Genomic DNA, 27,788 nt, shown 5'->3' on the forward strand with positions numbered 1-27,788 from the left:
CGTTGTATTACTGAATTCTTTTGCAATTTGAAAAAACATCATGATAGTGAAATTTATAGAATGATGGACTTGGTAGTCTGAAGACTTGATTTTAAATCCTCTCTTAGATAACTACTAGCTATGCCAGGGACAGTCACTATGTTAAGCTGAGTTTCCTTATCTACAAAATGAGGATAATAATAGCACCTACCTTCCAGGTTTTTGTAAGAATTAGATGTGCTTTGCAAATCCTAGAATCCTATATAAATGTTATCTACAGTTATTAATTAAAAAATGGGGGGGAGTCTTCTTAGACTTTACTTTCCTAAGAATCCATTGTTATTGTACCTCTCCATTGATCTCATATATCTGCCTATCAGAAATAAGGAAGAAGGAGGAAATGCAAGTTGGAAATGACATAGGAAATAGCTGAATACTTTTGTTTGTGGGAATTTTGTTTCCCCCCAAAAAACTGCCTGCCCTTTAATCCAGTCATACTACTGCTGGGTTTTTACTCCAAAGAGATAATAAGGAAAAAGACATGTACAAAAATATTTATAGCTACACTTTTTATAGTGACAAACAATTGTAAAATGAGAGGATGCCCTTTGATTGGGGAATGGCTGAAAAAATTGTGGTATCTAATGGTGATGGAATACTATTGTGCTGTAAGGATTGATGAACTGGAGGATTTCAATGTGAACTGGAACAACTTCTAGGAATTGATACAAAGTAAAAGGAGCAGAACCAGAAGAACTTTATACACAAAGACCGATATACTGTGGTACAATCGAATGTAATGGACTTCTCTACTAATAGCAATGTAATAATCCAGGGTAATTCTGAGGGACATATGAGAAAGAATGCTATTCACATCCAGAGAAAGAACTGTAGAAGTAGAAACACTGCCTGATCACATTGGTTGATGGGAATATGATTGGGGATAAAGATTCTAAACAATCACCCTAATGCAAATATTAATAATATGGAAATATGTCTTGATCAATGACACATGTAAAACCCCGTGGAATTGCTCACTGGCTATGGGGTGGAGAGAGGAGAGGAGGGAAGGAATATAAATCATGTAACCATGGAAAAATATTCTAAATAAATAAATTAACTAATTTTTTAAAAAGGTCTTAGAGATTCTTATTAGGAAATTAGAATACAAATAAATTATCAAAATTAATATATATATATAAATACAGCTCTACATTATAATATTTTAACAGTGATACTAAGGATTATCTATAAATTAAAGTCTTAGATGTCTCATTTTATATATGAAAAAGCTAAGACATTGTTCCACTGGAGAAGAAAATGGTGAACCACTCTAGTATCTTTGCCAAGAAAACCCCATGGATAACTATGGTCCATGAAATCATGAAGTTTTATATATACATATGTCTTTTTGTCAAATGATGCCCTCTCTAATGGGAGAAGGGGAGAGAAGGAGGGATCAACTAAGTACTTTAATGCAACAAACAAAAAAATAAATTTAAATTTAAAAAAGAGTGACAGTAGACTGAATGACTGAACAACAAGGCATGGATAGGTTGTAGCTTGTCTAACATGAATGAAAGAAAGTGCATTTATTAAATGTTTTATCCTAAAAATTATGTCAAATAGAAATCCACACTCTAGTATTCTTTAGTAGGTCTTAGGTCCTGTATCAAAGTTCTTCTTTGACACAGATTAGCTAGGTATGTGATCATGGACAAGTCATTTAGACTATTAGTTTTTAAACTTCAAACCCTTCCCTGCTCCCTATCATACCCTTCTATCTTAAATTCTCTTAAAACTATGTAGTAGAAGAGTTGCTATCTATGCAAGTGATGAGAGTTTTTACACAAAAATGTCCCCATATAGATGAAGTCACAGGTTCAGATAAAAACAAATCTTACTACATCAATAGCTTATGGTTTAACCATGTTAATTTTCTAGTGTGAAAAGGACACTTTTATAATGAAGCAGAAAAGTTATATAAATAAGTCTTCTATACACTACCCAATTTAAAATTTCCCCTAAGAGCCAGTGGAATTGCTCGTTGGCTAAGGAAGGGGAGGGAAAGAACATAACTCTTGTAACCAAGGAAAAAATATTCCAAATTGACTAAATAAAATTTTTAAAAAATGTTCCCCTAGGAAGAGAAGATCCAGGAATATTCCTAAAATGTAGAGACAGGGGGAATTAAAAAAATTACCAGAATAGGCTGGCCATCAACAAAATTGCTTTATGAAAACAAGAGATAAGTCTGTAAGAAAGAAATTTCAGTATACTTTTTTGTGGTTATACTAGTAATCAAGAAATTGAAGAACAAAGAAGCCGCCTGTGGAGGCAGTTTTTTTCTTTTTAATTTCAGTTTTTTTTTTCTTTTTGCTATACCCTGCAGCGGGCATCTGTGTGAATAGCTCACAAAAAGTCCCTTTACAGACTGTAATTAACAGGTTTCATTGTACAGTATTGCATTTCTTGGTAATTCAAATATTGTGTAACCCATGTGTGCCCTTCAATCAGAACCACAGACTGTTTATTTATTCACAGAATGTTAATCTGGTTTACAAGGATGGTTTGTGAAATTTGGTAAGGAAATTACTAGGAAGCCTCTCCTACATGGATCTAACAGATCAAGGATTATGAGAAAGGAGAAAAAAAAATAAGCCATAAAGGTCAAGGGATCTATAGAGTTTTAGGAAAGTGTGAATCTAAAAACTCCAGTTACATCCCAAAGTCAATGGATTCTGAATGTCAAAAAGTAGTTGTTGGCACATCTGGCTTAAGATTTTTCGAAGTAACCACAGCAATGGAAAATTGCCCAGATCTGGAAATGAAGGGATCTTCAATTGATCTGTACTTTTAGTACACAGCCACTTGGAGACAATGTACTCAGGAAATTGACTTTACTATGAAAGTTTTTTTTTTCCACTTTAAAGCAGCAGGAAAATGACTGCCTCTGATGATGTACTGCTACCCTTACTGACCAGGATCTTGTAATATAATATAGTACTCTTTTTAGAAAAAACACTAACAAACCTTGTAAGTTGCCCTCTCGTCTGCCCTGCAGGTCCTGATTAATACTAAGTAATGAGTTTTTTGCCCATAGAACTGGCATATTGTTCTTTGCTATTCAGTACCCCCTGGACTCCCATCCACAAATTACAACTCAACTGTGTAAGGAAGTTATTAGAACATATGCTTGTGAATATTACCATTTTTTTAAGTGGAGGCTGTGAATTTCAATGCTTTCTGCCTATCATTATTTGGCAGTATGAGATAAAGTAATGTCTTAGTTATAGGGTTCAGGGTTGATTCACATTCATATAAATACATTGATGTCTAAAAGAATCTAATGGTAATTATATGGTAGCCATTATGAACATAACTGTATTTAATGATGGAGAAATATTCTGAATACTTTTGCAATGCAGACCCCGGGTTGATGAGATAACAGATAAACAACCATTTGCCTATTCATGTAGAAGAATTCTCTATGTTCGATTGCTCTATTAGAACAAAAAATAAATTCTAGTCTGGTCAGAAGAAAAATATGCAAAAGTAACAGTAAATACCAGGAAAATATTTTGGTAAAATAGAAGTAAATATTCTGGTAAATATAGTAAGTATAATTATACCATTGCTTGAATTCTAGAACGAAATAGTATGTAGATATAGAGTAGAGAGGGGAAGCTATGATTTCACTGGTATAGGAAATCTACAGGTCCAGTGGCACACATTCAACATGTATTAGAGACAGGCCTTGAACTTACATCTGTTTACTCTGACTCTATTATGCATATTATCCGTATTTATATAGCAAGATTATTTAAAGAATCACTTTAGTTCAAAAAACATGTACTAAGTTTGAGGATTCTATCTCCAGAATAGGTATATATATATATATATATATATATATATATATATATATATATCTCAATATCAGCATAATATAACAGGATAAAGTATACGTATTCATACTGTACCATGAAATATATTAAACACATAAAACTATCCATTTCCCCTAGTGGTTTATGTGCTACATACATTTTCAAACATTCTGTATAGTTGTCAATAGTATTTTGAAAACAAAAGATGGTTCCCCTTAACTGATCATTAAAATCTTCTATGTTTTATGATTAATAAAAAATAAATGTGAAGGAATTGAAATGAGCAGGACAAAGACAGAGTGTGCATAATTATTAATACCCTGAGAGACTTGGAATGTGCAGGCACTAATGAGAGCTTGTTATAACATAGGTATTACTGGTAGAATTAGGGTAGAGATTTCTATAGTCTGGAATCAGGCCCAGTGGAGATTTGTATCACCACATTAACAAATAGACTTAGAATAAGAAGGCATATATCAATGTTTTTCCTGGAAAAATGTTATATATTAAAATGATAAAGGAACAATCTTCATTCCCATATATTATTCTTTAGAATCTGTATAATGTTTTGTTTGTGTTGTTCTTTTAAGGAAGAAGCTAACAAAAAGGTGCAAACCATTTTGATGCAAAGACTTAAGAGTGTAACATTTGATCTCCATGTAGAGAATGGAAAATCCAGGACACTCACAGCCAGTCATTTGTATATGAAAATGTGAAAAAAAAACAATAGTCCAGTTCTTTCACACAAAGCTGGATTTATCCAAGGGATAATGAGAAGGTATCTTTACAGTTTTTTTTTGCATGTTAATGCACAAATGACATTTCTATTCACTAAGATTCTAAAGCTGCTAAATAACAAATAGTACTAGTGATAATTACTTAATTTCTCCATGGATGGAAAACCAGCACTTTGTAGGTATTGAATAGTACGATTATTTGTAGTCACTTAAAAGTTATGCTGCGGTGGCAGGTTCCAAAAGATCCCAATTTGAAATCTTGCTTCAAGAAGATTGAATTCTTATATCTACTCTTTTTGGTAGCATTAGGATTATTTGTATTTTAGTATTATTTTTTTTACTTTATGTTTAAATTTGGGAGAATTAGCATTATGAATTGTCTTCTATCTGCCCTGAGGATAAGTCCAGAGATTGAAAACATGAGTGATTCAGGTCTTATCAAGGAGAGATTTATAAATAAAGCCATGCTCTCTCTGTCTCCATCTCTGTCACTGTCTCTATTTCTTTTATTAATTTATTGTTTATTTGTCCTGTTTTTGTTTTTTTATATAAAATAATAATGGGGCAGGTACTAGGCTGAGAATCAGAAGTTCTAAATTCAGATCCTGGCTTGTGCAATTATTGCTTTGTGATCTTAGGCAAATCAATCCATTGTTCTAAAATGGGGAATTAGGCTACATGAGGTCTAAGTTTCCTTTGAACAGTAAATCCTATACTGTATATGATCCTTTAATAATAATATTAGTCAATCCAATGGGAAAGAAGCTAATATTTAGAAATTTTAGCAGAATCTAGGGCTATGTTGGAGAATGCACACTTAGCAGAGCATGCTTGAGGGTTCTGCTCCCTTCTTCCTCTCCACATGTGCCTAAGGACATTTCTCCCATGACCTGCCTTTCTGCTCAGCAGCCCAATAGTGGTGCTTTTTCCCTCCTTTATCTGAGGTAAGAATCTGGGGGACTCACATGCCACATGAGGGTTGCAGTTTGGGCACTCAGTCTCTAAGGTCTCTAAAAGGTTCACCATCACTGATGGAGTCTTTAATAGAAAAATAAAGAAGTGATAACATAAATAAAAATTACTTTTATACTGTATTTTGCATAGTATTTTAAAGTTTACCTATATATATATCTGTATATGTATGTATAAATATATATGAATATATATGTATGTATATATATACATATATATATATATGTATATATAAAATACCCTTTCAGGTATGCAGTACAAGTTCTATTGAGCATCTTTTGTATGAGGGTATTAGATTGATGAGACAGATTTGGCTTTTTCATTGGTTTGGAAAGTCTTTAACCAGCACAAAGGCAAAGAGGAGAAAGAAGCTGATTTCTCTTCTCTGCCCAAAATATGTGATGCCTAAAATGACTTTTTAAAAAATAATGTTGAAAAAGCAAATAAAATATTTACAAGTAGTAAGAATATATGAAATTGGTTATTTGGGGAGTATGAGATATCTTAGATGTTCAATTTCCATGTGGATTTGCTCTACTGACATCCCTGCTTTCTCCTCCACAGCAAATGTTCACCATAAATTGAATATTAACCAAATGAAAATAAGCCAGATAATTTTTGTTTCATTCCTCCCCCTCTCCCAACCTTATTTCCTGTTTGGTTTATAATTGAAAATGATCACTAACTGTGCATTCATTTGCACTTAGAGTAGAAAGGGTTTAGGCATTTGGGGTTAAGTGCCTTTCCCATGTTCACATAGCTAGGAAGGGCCTAAGGTCAGATTTAAACCCATAATTTCCCATCTCTGGGCCTGGTTCTCAATCCACTGGGCCACCTACATGCCACCATTATTTTCACTAAGGACAATAATTACAATTATGATAACTCATAGTTATATTGGTCCTTAAAAGTTGTATAATATAGATGCTATACAAAGTCCAAAACAGCTCTTTGCAGGATGGCTTGCATGGCTGTATAAATGCAATAGTAGTGGCAAGTACTCTATAATGATATTGGGCCCATGAGATTAAGTACTAAGTTTAAGTACTCTCCATGGAGGTAAGGTCTCTCAATTACTCTTTTATGCTTGGAGAAAATTCTTTCCACTACTCTCTTCATTTGTCCCTTAGAACTTTTTTTCCTCATCACATTAATGGATGCCAAAATCTATTTTTGACCAAAACATTTGGTTCCACAGCCCCAGAGACAGATCCAGTATTCTGACAATTCTGTATCTGCCAAGTCACAGACTTTGATTGTGGGAAAAGATGATTTAGTCTCTGAAAGAGGATTATACTGGAACAGTCTCTATTTGTAATTTGCTGCTCATAGAGACCATGCAAATGAAACAAAAGGTGTTTCTAGATCTGAAATTTCTTAAAGTCAAAGACTGTTTCTAGGATTAATTTAATAATATATTATTGGACACCTACTTTCACCAAGGAGGCACTATGAAGAATACACAGAAAAGAGTACAATCCCTGACTTCAACCTCTGTTTACTCATGAATAAAATGCAAATGTTGCAATAAATGATATTTAAGAACCATATGCTATGTTTCTACCCAAACAAGTGTGTTCAAATAGTGCAAGCAAAGTATAACAATCCAAAAGGGAAAGTCAAGCCAAGTCGACAAGCATTAATTTTATTTTTATTTGTTTTAAACCCTTACCTTCTGTCTGAGAACCAATACTGTGTATTGATTCCAAGGCAGAAGAGTAGTAAGGGGTAGGCAATTGAGGCTAAGTGATTTGCCCAGGGTCATATACCTAGTATGTGTCTGAGGAGAAATATGAACCCATGATCTCCAGTCTCTAGGTCTAGCTCTCAATTCACTATGCTACCTAACTGCTATCATCACTGAATAGAAAGCAAAAATAGTCCTTCCCCTGAAAGTATTGAGAAAAACAATTTACAGACAACTAGTACAAATAAAATGTATATAGGACAAATAGTATTCTTAGACAGAAGACACTGATTAATAAGATTAATAAGGTCCTGGAAAGTCTTCTTGCCGAAGTAGGAATTCAGCTAACACTTGAAGGAAGCATAGGAAGTCAGGAGGGAGAAATGAGTAGGGAGAGTGTTCTAGTCATGGGAGCCAAGCCAATGGAAATGTTCAGAGTAAGAACAGGTGGAATGGAGTGTACAAGAGATTAGTGTTACTGTATCTCTGAAACTGTGGAGGGGGAAAATATGAGAAGATTGGAAGGACAAGATTAAAAAGAGCTTCAAAAGCCAAACAGAAGATTTTATACTTGATCCTAAAGAATTGAACCACTGGAGTTTATAAAAAATTGATCTTTAGGAAGATCAATTTGATGGATTGGAGTGAGGAGAAACTTGAATCCGGGAGACTACCAGCTTATCAGATATTTTCGGGATATGAGGTAAAGAGTACCCATACCAGGTTGGTTCCAGTGTCAAGGGACAGAAAGAGGCCTATATTATTTTATAAAGGTAGATATATTTGGATATTCAAGGGGGAAAGAGATAGTCGAATCTGATAGGAAACAGAGCTTGATTGGGAAGATGTTGATACCCTTATAAGTAACAGGAAATGTTAGGAAGAAGAAAGTGTCAGGGGGGAAAGAAGGATCTAATCTAATGCCTCAGTGTGAAAGCTGGGGAGAGTCCAGTTTCAGTGAACATTTCATGAACATTGCTATATTTTAGTTCAGGCCTCAAGGATAGATAGAATTTCAAAGGGCAGAAATTGGGGAAAGGCATTCTAGGTAAAGAAAAAGATATCAGCAAAAAGTATTGGTGTGGGAAAAGATAAGAGATTCATGGGTATATCAATTAGTCCAGTGTGACCAAAGTGTAGAGTATATGAAAGGGGAAAATGTAAAATAAAACTTGGATGGTTAGTTGGAGCCAGAACATAGAGAGATTTGAATGCTAGGCAAAAAAGTTTAGACTTTATTTGGTACCTAACATCTCACAAATACAGATTTCTTTCATTCCTGGTACTGCCACATATACTACCTTATTAGAGATAATTTTTTGTATTTTTTTAGAAGTATAACAGCAGAAAATATAGCCTTGACTGTTGAAAAATAGATGTTGTTATTGTATATAGGAAAGAAAAACATTTTAGGTCTGAAATGGATCTTACAGATCATTTGATTTAGTCCCTTCAATTTGCAGATGAGGAAAAAGGAAAAAGAGGAAAAGTGATTTGCCTAAGGTCTCAGAAGAGGTAAATAACAAGAGTTGGATTTGAACCCAGGTCTGTTGATGACAAAACTTGTATTTTTCCCACTACACTTTCTTTACAAACTTAAAAGCAAAGTAATATTGACAATACTTAAAAATCCAAAGATTGAATTTAAGAGCCCTCTACCCACAAAAAGTCAATGTTTTGAAGAAATCTACACCAGCTAATTATCAATTAACCTAGTGAAATAAAATGTGATTATGTGAAAATTTGCTGTATTTTTTCTCTCTGTTGAATTTCAAGGTTTGAAAAATTGAATAAAGAAATTGAGGAATTAAAATCACAGAGAGGTAGGAGACTGTTATGCCCAAGTACCCGAATCAGAGCTGAGAATCTATTTTTTCCTTCCTAATCTAGTGGAGTCACTGTACCTACAGAGGAATGTGTACCAAGCTCACCAGTACGTATGAATTTAAGTTAAAAGGGAATTTGGGGGGGCTAATAGGTGGCTCAATGGATAAAGATCCAGGTCAAGGGATGGGAATTCCTGGGTTTAAAAGTGACCTCAGATACGTCTTAGCTATGTGAACTTGGACAAGTCACTTAATCTTCACAGTCTACCTCTTATCAGTCTTCTGCCTTAGAACCAACACATAATACTGATTCTAAGATAAAAGGCATGAGTTTTAAAAAAAAGGAATTTTCAAGACTCTTATTTAAGAAATCTTATAGAAGTAGGGCCCAGTCAAACTTAAACCTATGTAATAAACAAACTTATTTTGGTTTCATGATATTTTTAAGGGGTATGTTAAAATTGACCTTCTTGGTTATGTATTTCCCAGGTAATTAATTTATTCACAAAATTTTACAGGATTTTTCCCCTGAAAATGTTACATATTGGAAAGAGGTATATTTTAACCAAGAATCAATAAATGTTATTAATTTTTAATTTTTCTCTAATAAACATGAAACTCAATTCTATTTGGTATTATCTGTGGATCCATACTAAAGAAAAGCATGAATCTTATCAAAAGAATTATGGAAAGAGACAGATGGAGAGAAAGATAATACTTATCTGAGATTCTAATTCAATTAAACCAGTCTAAACCCATGTGGGTCTAATTTTTTTTTTTGTCTATGCCAACACACATATATCTACATTAAAAGGTAGTTGGTTTTACTATTTTTCTAGCAAAGAAAAGAAACGAAGACAAGTACAGTATATAAAAGAACTGTAAAATGAGGCATCCTGACAGATTATAATATGGTGTCTCATCAGATGACAGGATGTTTTGACTATATGGCTATAGTGGGGCTATAATTTAAATGCCATTAATGGGACACAAAAGCAAGCACATGGAGATAGGAATACTTTAAAACCTTTTGGTCTGCCGTCACAATATAGATAAAATTGGCCTTTTGATCTTGTAGTGCCAACTCTATTACCCAGAAGAAAATCTCCTTTCAGGGGTACTTTTAGATATTGCAGGTTTTCCTTTCTTTTTCTTTTCTTTTTGTAAGCTGTTCAGTTCTTATAAAGAAAGCATAGTGGCTTTTGTTATAAATTATATTTTTGATAGGTTAATCTGTACTAGCATATGCATTGTTTATATTATTAATAAATATTTACTCAATAAGTAGACTTAGATTTAGTGTAATAGTAGCTATATGATCTTGGGCAAATCACTATCTGCCTCAGTTTCTTCAACTGTAAAATAGCAGCTAGCTTCCAAGGCTTTTGTGAGGATTAAATAAGATAATATTTGTAAAGTGTTTAGCCCAGTCTCTGGCCTATACTTAATAAATAATAAATGCATGTTCTTTTCCCTGTCACCTCTCCCCATCTATCTAAGATATTTAGATTTAGCATTAAAACTAGGTTATGAACATGTTACAGTTCTGTCTCCTGTAAACTTCTTACATACCTTAGAAATGGTTTTTAATTGTTAGACAAATCATAGTTAATTCTAGACTGAGCAAGTCATTTGGATTTGACAATTTTCATGAAATGTATTTAGTTCATTTGTAATAAATACTATCCCTTACAGGGAATATTGTGCAAATTATAATAGTTATTATTTCTAGATAAACACACAGATGAAAGAAAGCAGCCTTTGAGATTTATGGTTACTCATCCTAATTTCATATATAGTGGCTCACTATATATACAGCCTGTTTGAGTCTATAGACAGAGTCATATAGGGGGTCACATAAGAATATTTTGAAATGGTAACTTTTGGCAAATAAAATACAGATCAGTGTTTAAGCATATAAACACATAATATGAACTAAATGGATTTTGTAATTTTTAAATAAAACAAAATGGACAAAATTGTTTGCTTTAAAAATTGGTGAGTTTGACCAATCTAAAACACAAACAAGCAAAAACCTTTTCATTGAGATAGATTCTGAATACTGCATATGCCATTCATTCATCTCACTGTTACCTAATATGTAAGTTGCATTTGAAAATGACTTCTTATTTAATGAGCTTTTAGAGCACCTAAATATTTAAACACAGAGAAAATTTTCTCCTCTGCCAAGTCTTCTGTTGCTGTTGGGAAATCTTAATAATAAATTTTAACTTTTAACTAAAAAATGCCTAAATACAATACATTTCTTACACAACGGTCTACTGAGTTTTGTGACAAATTTCATTATATTATGACAATGTCAAGTAAACTATTCAGTCTATTAATTATTAGGACTTTAGAACTTTATTTATAATTGTAAATATCAAAATTTTTCTTATTTCTTATTTATAAACCAAAGTATAAATGATTAATATTGTCAGATATTTAGGTAAAAAATAAAAAAAAAAACTTGAACACTTTTCCTTAACCATTTTTGTCCCATCAAGAGCTGTATATCTAAATATCTTTCACAAATTCTTTGAAATCAACAGCAAATGATGCCTTCTCTGTTAATGGTAAGCAGAATTAATAAGCATTTATTAAGCACCCCTTACATGTTAAGTATTGGGACAGCTAGTGAGTTTACAGCAGAAAAAAATTCAACCATCACTATTTTCAAAGATTTCATATTCTATCAAATGAAATGGTTTGTAGTATTCATGGGGAGGCTTTTCCTAGTGAAGAACAAATACTAGACTGTAAGCTCTTTGAAGGTAGGGGTTTGGGTTTTTCTTTCTATCATCTGTAGCATTTGCTTTGGTGCATTGCTCATAATAAATGTTCAGAAACACATAGAATATTCAAGATCCATAAAATGATAAATGCCATATAAAGGGAAATTCTCTAAATTCCTCTGGAAATAAAGAATACATCAGTATGAGTTTTTCTACTCCTTGAATGATTGCCAAAGCACTTTGAAAATGCCACCTTGGAAAAAATTTTCTTTTCCTCAGGGGACCTGAAAATAATTTACCTTTCTAGGATTACATAGAAACATCTTTAGTTTGATGCTATGTCTCTTATTATGTGTTTTTTATTGATCATATGTGAGTTATAGTTTAGGCAACCAGCAAGACAAACAATCAAGGAATAGATTAAATGCTTTATACTATATTCTGAAGTTATGCTCTCTAGCTATATTAAAATCTTTCTGGTCTCCATATATACTAATGGTTTGCAAGTATCAGCCTAAGGCAGATGACATACTAGGATTTCAAACTAGCAACCATAGAGCAATAAGGGGAAATGAACCTGTCATTTTATAAGTAAATAATTATATTTTATGATTGTAAAGCTCCTTAGAAAACTTGAGGGTCCTAAGCAATTGAAAAATGTGTGATATCGGTTGGGTATATTAGGAATAAAATTGTGATAGAAGTCAAAATGTTTATGGCCACTAAAGCAACGATCCAGGAAGTTTCTGAGGGTGTTAAAATTCTGTTAAAATATCTATATGGAGGGTAGAGTGCTGATTATATCTGCCAAATTGGAAGGAATAAATGATAACAGTAGGAAGTAAATAAAAGAGCAAAAGAAATTATAAATAATTTATATTGCTTTATCAAGTTATGATATTGATAAAGCATTTATTAACTATACATAAATTCAGTAGAAAAATATTGAGCTCTATTAGTAGGTATTTTGATGTTTACAAAAGGGAAAGCTTGAAAGAGGAGGGAGCATTTAAAATAAACCTGAAGGAAGAGTACTAATTGGAATAATAGTATTGAGGGATGTGGAGAAGACGGTTCAAAGTAGAGAGACAGGTGCAAGCAAAGGTACTGAGAAGAGAAACCATAAGATCTATTTGGGGAAAGATGAGAAGTCTAGTTTGGCAGTTGTATAGTGTGTATGCAGGGAAATGATAATAGATAAGGCAGAAAAAAGTAGATTGAAAGAAAGACAAAATTAACTGAAAAAATATTTCACAGCTTAATAAGTGATAAGGTACTAAAGTAATAAAAGGCAACAAGTAATAAAAAACTATTGGTTATTTTTAAGTAGGGGAACAAGATAAGAGAAGTTATAATTTAGGAAGATAGTAATCTAATGTTTGTATATAGGCTAGAGGAGACTGAAGTTCATTTAGAAGAATATTGCAATAGTCTAGGTAAGATGCAATGAGTATAAGAACTAGATTTGGTGGCATTCAGAATGGAATGGAGGCAACAGATGTAAATTATATTATAGAGAAATAATTACAAGGATTTAGAGATTAATTGGCCCTGGGAGAGGGGATTTAAAATGTGGGACAAATCAAAGATTATTTTAGGGTTTTAAGCCTGAATGACAAAGAAGATCATATCTCCATTAATATATAGGAAAGCTTTAAGAAAGAATAGTTTTTTTTTTAAAAAGGAACATAACATTGGACATGTTGAATTTGAAGGAGGACAAATGTAACATCTAGGTAAATGTATAAAGCAAACAGCTGTGGTTACAGAAATAATACACTTATATTTGAATGCTGGAGCAATGAAAGTAGATGAGATCAGCAGGGAAAATATTGTAGAGGGAGGAGAATAAAATATACAATAGTGTCAAAGACCAAAACCTGGAGTATATCATCATATAGTGGCAGAATAATATGGAATCAGTACAGACAGCATGAACAGTAATAAAGAAAAGAGAACTAAAGGAGTAAATCATCTCAGAAGTAAAGTAGTTGTTTCCAAATAAAAGAAATACACAACAAAATTAAGTAAGTTAATGATTAAAAAAAAAGAAGACATTGACTCTTGCTACTAGGAGGTCATTGGTGTACCTAAGAAAAGCAGTTTTGACAGAGTGCCAGACAAAGGTATGAGAATTGAATAAATGGTGAAGTGAAAATAGGAATGACAGTTGTTCTTGAAAAGTTTGGAAATGAATATTGATAGAAGGGTTTTTGTAGAAACAGGAATAGCTTGAGCATGTTTTAAGTAAAAGGGGAGGGGGGGAGAAATTCGGTATATAAGGACATAAAAAATTTAAGGAACAAAAGAGGGAGAGGGAACTCTCCATGAATTAAGGTCCTAAGGAAGGCAAGAGGGAGTGGACACAATTGTCTAAAGGGAAATGAGAAGAAAAAAAGTTATTGGGCAGAAAGACTGAAAAACACACTGCAGAAAGATGTCATTGTTTTGAAGAAGCAAATAAAGAAATAGAGAGAAAAAACAGAAATGAATCTAGTTATGACCAAAATGTTAACAACACAGCAGGTCCATTTTCCATACTCAGAAAAAAAATATGGAAAACATAAGTCTCAAAGAATTATGCTTTTCAGCATTAATATTTGGTGTCTGAAAAACAAATGAACAAATATCATGACATATAGGCTAAGTTTATAAGGAGAAATAAAAAAGGAAAGAATTTTAAGATAAAATTTTCTTACTAAAATCAATGTAGATTTTCTGAAATAACTCATTTTAGGGAGAAATGGTATGATTGGAAATGAGATCAATTATTAAATTTGACTATTTCAGATACAAATGAAACATGCAAATCCATCATTTACTTATCTTGATTTAAAAAAATCTCATAGGAGTCTGGGAAAAAAGATTTTCTGGGTTTTATCAAATCAAAAGCATTTGCAAAATCATTTCAGACATTCAATGAACCCAAAACACAGCTGGGTTTGCCCATCTCTTCATCATTATGCTTAGTCCTTCTACTAAAGGTCTCTTTTGATATCAAACAAACTGATAAATATCTGAAAGTCTCTCTAAGCCAAGAAACAATGTAGGCAAACATAGAGATCAATGTTTCCCAGACTACTTTCATTTCTATTTTAAATGATAAAATCATATTCTAATATATAATTTGAAGTTGGTGATCTTTTGAATGATAAGAGATGATTGCTTAAAAATTTACTACAAGAGAAGTGCTCATTAAAATAACATGGCTAGAAGACAGCAATGCCAGAAAGGAGTTTAAATTCATCGTCATTACGTTAGCGGATTACACTTAACAATTATAGGCATGCCAAGAGCTTTGGTGCGATGTACTGACACATCTGGAAACATCCCAGTATATAAAACTCAACCTCTACACACACAGAAAACTCATAATAGAGTTCTTTCTCAATAGGTAGAAAGGACCATATCTTAAACATTAATCATATTAAAACTTACACATCACAAACTCTAGAATTGTGAGAATAATCCATCTGCTTGTAACTCCAACAAATCTGATTGGATTCCTTTGAAGCTGTTCTTTATTATTTTCTTGAAAAATTAAAATGTCCAGTAACATTTCTTCTCCAGTGGTCAGAAAATGTTTGCAACAATTAGGACTTTTCAGTAAGTACAGTTTGTTTCCTGATTTAGGACAAGAATCCCAGCTGTTACAGTAGCAGTGGGTTTATAGATGTCAGCGCTACATGGATAATAGCAGGAAGAAAGGGTTACAATTTTGTTATCATAGATTGCCATCTCTGTTGACACCACTGGCAAAGACTTGAAAACTAGTAGGGAAGAGATGAGCATTCTGAATAATAAGACTAAAATTTTCTGGTATGTAAGTAGGGCCATTTTGTCCATATGAGTGTTTCCAGAATAAGTCTCTCTAAGGATATCAATATGGGGAGCACCAAAGGGAGTAGGTAATTTTAAAGCTGTCTCACTTGTTTAGGTTGCATTTATAAAATCACACCCTGCATCTGAATCATCAGCAACTTCTAGTTCAGTTAGAGCCAGAACTCTATAACAACATTAACTGGGAGCAAAAAGAAAGTAGGTCACGGTTTAATACTGATGATGTCAGGAATCAGCTATGTACAAGGCAGCTGCTAGCTAATGGTGAATGGAGTACAGGAAACCATGAAACATGATTCCACTGTATTCTCCAAATTAGTTTTCTTCTAACAGTCCAACTACATCTCTTAAGGACACTTTAACATTTCACAAGGCTTTCAGTTAATGTGGAAATTATAAGTTTCCATTCAGATGTATGAATCAAGGTACCATTTTGTTATTGATGACAGAGTAAATATGAAATGTAAAAGGATAACATCTTCCATTACCCTAGCCCTTCCTCCTATCCCCTTAACCAAATACATCATAACAAAGGAAGTCCATAATTTTGAGGTGGGTGTCAAAACTTTAGACTGCTACCAGTTCTATTATTCATAAGCCCATATTAACAAATAATACTTTGTTATAATAGACTCAAGACACTTGGTAGAAGATAGATGCCTTAACAAACAAGAAGTCTATCAAATTAAGATAAAAATTGGAAGTAATTAGTTCTCTATCTTCATTTATACTCAAAAGTTTAAGAGATATCTTTTATAGAAGGAAACAAATGTAGGCTACCATATTTTAAAAGGCAAGAATGAATATCACAGAATGACAGAGGTGGATATAGATAGGATTTCTAACAATGCAAGGAAAGGAATTCATAGCTTAGAATTTCTGCCTAATACAATGAAAATGGTATACTAAAGAGTCTGAAGCTCTGCCATTGGCCCTATCTATAGAAAAACCCTTTAACCTCTCTGAAAGTCTCACTTTCATTAGTGAAAATGAAAATAATAGTACCTGGGATACCTATATTACAGGGTTGCCTAGAGAATCCATTGGAATAATGTAAATAATATGCTTTGTAGCAATAGGACAATTCTTGTGCAAAATAAATAAATAACGCACTTTGGAAACCCCAAATTGCTCTATAAATATTAGTTATTTTATATAAGCATATGTACATGTAAATATGCTTATATATGTATCTCTATGTATTTTTAATATACATATATGTTATTATTTTAATTTTATTTAGCTTCCAGCATATTGCTTTGTACCTAACAGGGCATAATGAATAGTTGATGAATATTTGATGTATTGAATCAGAGTGAGTTGAATAACTTGCAGAGAGCAGCACCAAAAAGGTTTTTTTTTAATCTTTGAGCATTCTTGAAAATATAATTTTCTTGGTGATTAACCCTTCCTATGTGTCATTCTTTCTATTGGAAAAAGCTGATCTCAAATGAATTGAACTTAAGCAATCCTTCAGCTAAATCTGTAGAGCCCAAATATGTTTGTTTCAGGATCTATGTTTAAAGCAATAAAAAGTACCACAATTTAATACCTCAAAGACAAAATTTCCTTTACCATTTAAAATGTTTCTATTAAGACATATTTTGTTACTCTTCAAATTAATTAATGATGTTATCTTTTCTTCTTTCATCTTAACTACATATCATAAGATTTGTTACTAAAAAAGTAACTAAGGCAAAGAGTACACTTATTTATCCAATCCTAAAATATAGAAACAGAGCAACTTTACTCTTAGCCTTTCTACTCCCACTAAAAAAGAAAAAGAAAACCCTCACAGCCATATTCATAAATCTTCTGTATAATTCAATTGCCCCAACTTGGAGCTATATATACTTGCTTGAAATCTTCACATTTAGTGTGCACCCATATCCATGTTCATTGGTTAAATTTCTTACTAGTGCCTGGGAGAAACTGAATGCACATCTGCTCTAAAATTACAAGTTACAATCTCAAAAAGACAACCCTATGCATCTTGTTGTTTTTCATGGTTCCAGGGACAATTTTTAATATGCTTGAATCTGTAAGGATGTGTATTCAAATGGAAAATAAGAAATTTCTGGCTTCAAATATGACATTTTAATCCCTTCAAACAATCTTTTGGATGAAAGTCGACCAAGGGAAAAATAGTAGTTCAAAAACAAATATCTCAACTTTTGTGAGAAGATCTGATTACTAAGGCAGTCAGAATTTTAGTTTTATTTCCCACCCAACTTTTTATTTATATATTTCAGTAAATATGATAACTTAAAAAAATCTTTATGAGGTTCCTATCTGGTTATTTCTCCCACCATCAGGTCATCTCAGACAAAGAAATGTTCTTGCTGCCATTTCACAAGTGAAATAATTTCCAAACTAATTCTGTTGTTTCTCAGCATTTCAGCTACAGGGTACTCAGGTCATCTTTAACTCTGTTTTTCAAAGTTCTGTTCTATTGTTTCTTTGTTTATTAATATTCTATGACCACTTTCAGGATATGATGTTCTTTGTTAGCTACATGGAATTTTTCCAAGACAAAGTCAATTGAGCTAACATTTATAGATGAGCCTAATAAGAGATAGAGTGCTTGCTCCACAGCTATTATTTCTAAGTTTCATTGTGCTGTCATTTTAGTAGCTTCTTGTCAGTAATGTTCTTTTGTATTCAGTTCTTAGAGGTTTAACCCTTTCCTCTGACAACACTCCAAATTAAAACAAACAAACAAATAAACAAACAACAACCTCTTCAGGATGATAAGAATATTTTACTCTAATCTGTCAGAAAACTTACACATTCTAATCAAAGGCAAAATAATTATTTGAGTTGACTGATATGGTTTATCTTTAAAGTTTTCATAAAGTGGCACAAAAAGTAAAAAACCCATATTCAATACCTCTAAATCTAGCAACATACCACATAAATATTTCAGATGTAGAACATAATATTGAAATTACTGCAAACACATATGCACTTATAAGAATTATTCCATACTTGATTCATTAGAGATAACTTTTGTTGAGATTAAGGAGAGAAACAAGAAGAAAAACTATTACCAAAAGGTAGAATCATCCTTCATATACTTATCCCAAGATTAGAAAGAAAAAGAAAACAGTCTTTAATTAAATAACTTAAGAGACATCTTTCAATAGAGGATAGAGAGCTGGCTTTGGGGTCAAAAAATCTAGGTTCAACTGCTATGTGATTCTGATTTAATGGGTGTCTTAAGAATGCCCAGAGGACCTAGAAGGGCATCTTTCCATGAATGAAGGCTTTCTATAAGCCTACTTCTAGGAGAATCATGATGAGTATAAATTGCTTTAAAATGCTCATTCACTGGCTTTGGAGTTATTAAAAAAGTTGCTTGGAACTTCCTGTGAAATTTGAGGCTTTTCCTCTCTGAGGTCAAGTGGCCTGACAATGGTTAGAAATTAGTTGATGGATAGATTTAAAAGGCTTCATTCTGAGAGAGTGAATAAGAGCATGCATACTACACTAGGCAAGACACTTAACTTTTAAGATTTCCCAGGTAATTCTCAAGGGCTAAAAATTGCAGAGAAGTTGTAGACCAGCAATGATTGGAAGAGAAGGAAAACAATCTTTAATGAGATAATTTAGGAGACACCATGGACTAGAAGAAAGAGGTCCTTTGACTCCCTTGTACCAATGTAATAAAAAAAAAATCTGTCCCCATACTTCACCCTCCCCAAAAAGTCCCCCATATTTTCAAGAGATTTCTGTGAACCTAATACACAAGTTCTATTCCTTTGGAGTGTTTCTCAACAATTTGTGTTGCAAATTTCTAAATCAGTATATTTCTCTACTGGTGGTAGGACCCTAAAAATCTAGACATTCTATGCCCCATTCAATAGTGATAAATTTTTGACTTTCTGAAAGAAGCAGAAAGCAATTTTCTCTTCCATTAAATATCCTATTAATATCTCTGAATGATTGTCTTTTTTCTTTGCTTCTTTAAAATATTATTGCATTAAAGAAACTTTATTTTGAAGAATAATTAACATATTTCTTCATTCATGGAAACTGGCAATGACCTGCTTTAAATTCTCCCATAATCAATTAACAAGTATTATATTTTTATGTTCTGTTGAACACATCAGTTATTCAGGCACAGATCTTTTTTTTTTCCAAATAATTTAAAATTTTACTTCATATTTATTGGTATAAACTTTACAACAAATAGTTCAAAAATGGAAGAGACTGCCCCAGGAGTTAGTGGGTTCCTCATCACTTGTGGTCTTTAAAGAGTAGATAACCACTTGCTTTTAGGAAATTACAGGGAGATTGCTTTTCAAGGCAAAAGTTGGACTAGATAACCTCTGGGGTCCTTTTCAGTGCTAACATTCTGTAATTCTACCAGAGAATATTTTAAAGGCAGAAGAAAATATAGATTGATATGTGATTCAAACATATAACTATTGGTTGTGATGGGTTTTCTTATACCATCTTCTCTAAAAAAAACCCAGAAAACTCTATAACTAGGGGAAAGAATCAAACCCTCTTTTTCATTCTCTACAATTTTCTCTTTAAAGTAGGCACTGAATATCACTTAGTTATCATTGGTAGCTGGACAGATGTCAGCTAAAAGACTGTTATAAGCAGTATTGAAAAGTCCCTGGTTCAGTTGTTTTCAGTTTTGTCTGACTTCATAACCCCAGTTGGGATATTCTTGGTAAGCATACTGCGGTGATTTGCCATTTCTTTTTCTGGCTTTTTACAGAGAAGGAAACTGAGGCAAAAGGGTTTAATGACTTGCCCAAGGACACAGAGAGCTATTATGTATCTGAAGCCAGATTTGAACTCAGGAAGATGAGTTTTCCTAACTTCTGGCCTGGTATTCTAGTCACTATACTTCCTAGCTACCTTGAGAAGTCTCTTATAAGAAAGCTAGTTCACTCCTTTAAAAAGGCAAAAATTTGGGAGCCTAAATTAAAGCATCTTCTTTTCTACTAATTTTCCCATCCTATTTAACCATCACCAACAACAATAACAGTGCAATGCTTTTGTCCCCTAGGTCAGGGACTATTAGTACATAGTATAACTAAATCTCTCTCTCCTTCATACTAACTTTTTGTATTAACCTTTTAAGTTATAGGGTATACTGACATCTGGACTAACCTGCCCTAATAAACAACTTTACTGGGAAACAAAGAATTATCTTGAAGTGGGTCTGAAGCTAATAACGAAAGATGTGTTATCCCTTTTCATAAAGAGGATATTTCCCATTGGGACACAATGTTATTTTTCAATTCTTCCTAACCTTTCTTTATCATGTAATATTGGATGGTAAGAGTAAGTAGCAGGTCAGAACTCCTAATCAAAATATGTAGTTGATCTTACCAATAAGTTCCAAGCTAACTTTTTTTTAGTCTACCCAGTTCCTATAATGCCTCAGAAAATGGGTTGTCAAGAGTCATACAAGTATTTCTAGCTTACACTGTGGATAGGCATACTATCTTTTTGTATTCTGTTATAAAAAGGAGCAAAAATGTGATAAGATAACAGAAGGAAATAATGGGCAGGTGTGAATGTATGCATATTTATTTGATTATATGAATACAGTATTGAATCATTTATTCTTGAAGTTCTGGTTTAGAGTTTCACTAAGTCCCACATGATTCAGCTGTGTCTACCAGATCACATATAGTCAGATGATACACAGCTGTACTTCCAAGCCCTGCACAATCCTATGAGGCAGATTGACATTTTACCCAATTATCTATGAGATGTTTAATCATGGATGTCTTCATTGTAGGGGAAGGGGAAAAACCACAAAAGTAAAATTCAGAGTTTTAGCTATCTTTACATTGCAATATGGAACAGAAAAATTATAATGAATTGCTACTGATTAACTTGTTAAAATTCCAGGTAAAGAGCTTTTCAAAAAAACATTATCTAGCTAAGATAATGCAAAGTTAGACACACTGTACTGTGGCATGCACTCTTTCTAACATGACTTTAAAATATGGCAACTGAAGTTGTAATTCAGTTAATGATGGTTCTTAACTTAAGTGGTATCTTCAAAAAACACAAACTAAAATGAAATCTCCTGGACTTCCGCTGGCTTGTTGCTTAAACTGTAATTTTTACCATCCCTTAGGTGTGCCTTCAATATTCTGGGCAGCAAACATATGTTTTAAAAAGCAACCAACTGGTGAATAAGGTGGTAAATGTCTATTCTCAGTTCCCAGTTTTGCTTTTGAAGGTTTTATCAATATGTTTCAAACAAGGAAGCTTTATCACCTTTCTTATTTTGTCTGTATTAAGGGTTATGACTTTATGATGGTGATGATTTCTTACAAGTGTTTATGAGTTATAACATTATTACCCCTAGACAGCATAGCTCTCTGTTTCAGGAATTAACACCTGGGCCATCTTTGCTTCATTTTGCAATATTCCCTACTACTATCTCCACAAAGAAAAGCTCTCCAGCTCATTTAAAAGCTAACAGGGAATGAAGCTTACTATTCTTTTTACAGTTTGTTGTTTGTTTATTTTTGCTGTAAAAATTATTGGAGGTAGTACAACTTTTTTCTGTCAGTTTCTGTCTAGCACTAATTCATTCAAACTCATACATACATACCTACATAGAGGTCCAGAAGTAACTGATTAAAAAAATCTTTTCATAAGTAGGCCAAGGCCCAGCAAATAGATACTCTACAATCTATTTATATTTTTATCTCCTTGAGTACTCTTTCTAAATTTCATCAAAACTAGTAAACATGCTGTCAGTGCTTTATCTTAGATCTAATAATTAAAAATTGAGCCTACTTACAGAAACAATTTTTTTCCAATTCTTCATGATGATATTCTTATGAAGACAGGTAGATGATATAGTGGATAAACCTAGAATTAGGAAGCCTTGAGTTAAAATTCAGAATTCGGTAACATTTAGCAGTATGAATAAAAGCAAATCACTTCCTCAGTTTCCTCATCTGTAAAATATAGGACACCTACTTTCCAGAGGCTTTGGGAGGATAAAATGAGATAATATTTTAAAGCACTCTGAAAATCTTGAAGTGCTATAAAGAGACAATTTTAATTATTATAATTATTATTATTATAGTAAGCTGACAAGTGGTATGCTATCATTTGTCTCTTATTTTTTTCATCCCCAACCTCATTCTTTCAAGAGCATATGGAAAAAAGATTTGCTGATCTTTCAAGTGAAGTATAGAAGGAGTACATTCTATTTCCTCTCCTGGGCATCCTTTTAACCATCTTAAGGTGTTGTGTTGATTACAAAGGCATTCTGTTTCCAAGCCAAATATAGAAGAACTAAACTCAAATTGTACTAATTTATATGAATGTCGGTAGGTACATAAGATAAAAATTATCATTATAAATGATGATGCATATGACCATTGAAAGTCAGGTTTCAGGTCTTTAAAATAATGCATACATATAATCATGTATATCTGTTGTCTACACAGACCTTATTGTTAGAATATCATGTTTTAAATGATGAGCAAGATGATTTCTGAAAAAAAGCTGGCAAGTTCTGCATGAACTGATGCACAGCAAAATAAGCAGAGCTGAGAGAACATTATACACAGCAGTGGCAATATTGTATGATGATCAATTGTGAAAGACTTAGTTACTCTCAGTAACACAATGATATAGGAAATTTCTGAAGGATTTATGACAAAGAATGATATCCACTTTCAGAGGAAAAATTGTTGGAGTCAGATGCAGATCACAGCATACTATTTTTCAAATTATTTTATTTATGTATTTTTTTATTTTTGAGGTTTGGTTTTAGAAGAGTATTTTCTTACAATAATGACCAAGATGGAAATGTTTTGAATGATGCACATATTACCCAGATCAAATTGCTTAATATCCCAGAAGTGGGGAAGGGAGGGAAGGGAGAGAAGGATGTTGTATGTTGAAAATTGTTATTACATGTAATTGGGAAATAAAATATCTTTGAATAATAAAAAAGAATATAATCTTGTAAACAGGGATTATTTCATTCTTTGCCTCTGTATTCCCCAGTCCTAACCTAGTGCCTGGCATAGAATAGGTGCTTAATAAATACATTTGATTGATAGATACATTATTCATGATGATAAATTCTAGTACATAAATATTTTGATGGTTGTATTTTCTCCCAATAACTTCCTGAGAAACAACAGCCTTCAATGACAGAAATCATATAGTGTACTGAGGAGGAAAAGTCTGCCACTGACTGATTATTTGTCCTTGGATCAATCATTTATGTTCCAGTTATAGTAGGTATGAAATCAGAGGTTAGATAGCAAACTTCCTTTAAAAATCCTGGATCCTAATTTCTATGACTATATGATTTCTAATAGAAATTTATAGTAAAGAAGGCAATATAAAGAACATTGAGCTTGGAGGCAAAGAACTTAGATTTGAGTCTCAGCTCTGACTTCAGGAAAGTCACTGTACTTTTCTAAGACTCAGTATTCTCATCTGTCAAATGGGTATAAAACTTACACTACTACTGCAAAGGTCTGTTATGAGAAAAGCACATAACAAATAGTAAAATATAATATAAATGTGAAGAATATGAAATTTTCCTTAAACATCATAAAAGTATAAAATTTAAATTAAAATTCACGTCTTCAGCTGATACCACTCTCACAATTCAAAATAGATTCTATATTTGGAGCAAGTCCCTCTGTGTCAAATTCTAATTGCTACAATGATCCAATTCATGCTTTTAAGTCTTTCAGACAAAATTGCCCTTGTGTCCATGGGCATTGTCTGAATCATTCCTCCCAAATGACTTCTTACTCAAATTCTAAAACAAATCCATATTGAAAAATGAACAAATCTGCAGTGAGGAGTACCCACTCTCTTCAGGCCATGGCTCTCCTTTTGGGGCCAGCTCTTTGTGGGTGAACAGTTACCAGCATGGAACAGTAGTCAAAGGCCCAGGAATTACTGTTAATTCAGCAGGAAAAACCAGCTGAGGGATAGAGAGAACCAAAGTACTAAGTGGATAGGCAAAAGCAGGGAGGGATAAAGAGGTCAGCCTATGATGACAAAGAACAGCAACTGGATTGGGGGTAGGGTAAAGGGAAAGGGGAGAGTGATAGCAACAGAGTCAACCAGCAGTGATTACTTCTTAAAAATGAAGGACATTATTTGCTGTGAGGTTTTGTTGTGTCCTGTTTCCCAGACAGGCTGCTTAAGCAGCTATATCTTTAAATTGCCTGTCTATAGCAGCTGCTTCTGCTGCCACCACAGAAAGAGAAATTATATCTTTCAACCCTTCATTTTATCCCTCTTACCTATAATCCTCCAGTTCCAGTCTGTCTGACCACTTGACAAGGCTTTTTAAAATTAGTTCGCCTTTTTTTGGGGGAGGGCTTTTAAATATTCTCTACATATACAGAACAGTAGACAGCCTTGGAAACTCTTGATGAGAAGAAAAATATCCTGCTGGGAATATAAAATGGCAAGCAGAGCATGGAATAATGATTCTCATAATTGAGATTGTCATGTGCCTTATTAGAAGTCATCATTTACCTGGGGGTCTGGCTTGAAATATGCTAAGATATTTCACACACTTTACATGAGGGGTTTTTCAAAGTATCACTGATTTATTTTAGCATCTGTATTGTTTTGTTACAGCCTCTAAAAGGCTTCTAGGTTTTCTTTTGAAATTGAAAAAAAAAATGAAGATGAAAGCTGTCATTCAAATTGAGGGCTGCACTTGGTGGCACCAGATACTTATAATAACTGCCCTGATGAGCCAGGTGGAACTTTATACAATTGCCAGTCTTTTCTAATGGGTATTTAGGAGCCTGGGTGCTTGTTCACCCAATAGATGTGGCATATATTTGATGAAAGGCAGTAAACAACATTAATTATGAAAGACGTCTGTTAATGAGGGGCAGGGAAAAGAGAGACTGTTCATAGATATGTGTTGTGGTACAGCATTTCTTTTAACAGGAGACAGAATAAAGTTATCTTGAGGCAGGTAGTTTAAGGAAATGGCTCACCTGAGTCATTTTCAAATTTTCAGCACAGTAGATGCATTTCTATGCCGAACCTTGGAAATCTCACATTTCGGCAGCTTCAGTGTAACAGGCAAGGGTCAAAGTGACTTCAGTCATTCTTGTTTGCTGGTTGGCAAATTTATGATTCCTAGACAAGGCATAAAAAGGGCAGGGGAGGGGAAGATTAGGCCAAAGTTCAGGAATGGCTAAGTAAATAAATTCAAATAGTTACTGGTGTTATGTTAGTGTCACTGAAGAGCTCTAACTTTTCCTGTGTTCACCATTTTCAGTGACTTCTTAGGAACCCCATAAAATCCCTCTTATTGTTTAGTTGTTTCAGTTATGTCCTATTTCATGACCCCTTTTGGGGGGTTTCTAGGCAAAGATACTAAAGTGATTTCCCACTTTCTTCTACAGCTCATTTTATACAGATGAGGAAACTGAGTCAAATAAGGTTAAATAAATTGCCCAGTCTCAAAGCTAGTAAGTGTCAGGGACTGAATGTGACGTTAGATCATCCTGACTCCTGGTCTGGCACTCTCTCCCTTTTGCCACATAACTGCCCCAGAGAATCTTCTTGAGAGATTCTTAAAAGATAAATTAAATTATTTGGGGCACATAATCCCAATCAATTCTAAGTTTTTTCCCCTTTCCTTTTTGTACTGGATTTTAATTAAAAAAACATTAAAAGCTCATATTTACATTATGCTTTCTTCACATCAGTCCTGTTAGGTAGGTAATACAACAGTCCTACTGATTATACAACCACTTTATAGATCAAAACAATGAGATCCTCAGAGGCCTCATCCGATTAGGAAGTTTTTGAGAATGGATCAGTATTCAAATTAACAACTTTTAAGTTCAGCATCATATGTATGTAGCATGCCATGACAGCTTTAGAAATATCCTGACCTTTTTTGGGAGGGTACATAGAGGATTCAGTGTAAATTTCTTAAAAATCTATTTTCTTGAGAGGAGGAAATATACATATAAATTTCTAGAGTATTTCTGAATGGTCTATTTTATTCATGACACAACTCTTTTATATCACATATTAATCTGAAGATCATGGAATTTTTATGTTAGAAAAATGTTTGAAGCTGTCATGAGTTAGAGCTTTAAAATTCCTTTTAAAGCATCCTAATTTATTGAGTTAAAAACATGATCAGTGATATTCCTTCCCATCAAGGAAATATAGATAGTCCTGACACCATGAAAAATGCTTTTAAGGGGCAGTTTTCAATATGCACAAATATATATTTATTCTTTTGACCTTGACAGAACCATTAGTAATAAAACTTTTTCCTATGGCTTATTCTGTTCCATTACTTGCCATCTTAAGAATATACTACACTCATTTGGCATATTTCACAAACTGTACATAATGATTTTCTTCTCACTTTTTCTAATGTTTGTCAATATCAAACTCTTCTGGAAGAAAGTGTATTGGAAAAGACTCTAAGTACTTCAGAGTCATAAACTCTGGGTTCAAGACATAGTTTGGCCTCTTGCTAACCATGGGCAAGTAATTTTCCATGAAAAATTAAAACAAAATTTCCCTATTTGAATTTTAGTATTGATAGCTACAAAATTGGACTAGATGATTTGTAAATTGTTATTCTAAGATTATATGATGGTGAGTTACTTTTAACCAAAGGTTTGCTGGAGAGAGCTCAAAACTCCCAAGAGCCTGTTGTTAAATGTTTCCTATAAGCACCAACACTTCAAGTTTGATCAATTATTAGTCACCATTGGATTGATTGTTTTGTTTATTTCTAGACTAAAGTGATAGAGAAAATGTTAATATTTTAGCTGAGCATTAAATGAAGTTAAATTTAAAATTTTGTCCTGCATATTTTTTCCTTCAGAGAACTGTTAATCATTTATCCATATACTGCTGTTTATTATCATTAATAATAATAACAAACAGACTGCAACACATTTTGCAAAATGTATCTCAATAGCCCTAAGAGAGAGGTACTCTAGGCAAGCTTCCCAGTTTGCAGATGAGTATACTGAGGCTTAAAGAGTTTAAGTGATTTGATTATGGTCACAGAACTTGTGTCAGAAACCAAATAAAAACCAAAGTCTTTCTGATTTGTAGTGTAGCACAAGATGCTTGATATTCAGTCTCCTCTCAGT

The 27,788-nt window shown here is 33.2% G+C and overlaps 1 long non-coding RNA gene across 4 annotated transcripts in view; it reads right to left on the minus strand.

The window, feature by feature from the left end:
* LOC103097316 (uncharacterized) overlaps positions 1–27,788 on the minus strand; it is a 106,579-nt gene that overhangs the window by 35,116 nt on the left and 43,675 nt on the right. For all 4 annotated transcript variants that reach the window (XR_008916135.1, XR_008916136.1, XR_008916134.1 and 1 more), the window contains exons 2-3: positions 25,650–25,794; positions 22,448–22,518 (exon numbers count right to left, since the gene is read on the minus strand). This is a non-coding gene — a long non-coding RNA (uncharacterized LOC103097316). The remainder of the gene's footprint in view (positions 1–22,447; positions 22,519–25,649; positions 25,795–27,788) is intronic.

The sequence above is a fragment of the Monodelphis domestica genome, chromosome 2 (assembly GCF_027887165.1).
Source record: "Monodelphis domestica isolate mMonDom1 chromosome 2, mMonDom1.pri, whole genome shotgun sequence".
In the NCBI taxonomy this organism is placed as follows: domain Eukaryota; kingdom Metazoa; phylum Chordata; class Mammalia; order Didelphimorphia; family Didelphidae; genus Monodelphis; species Monodelphis domestica.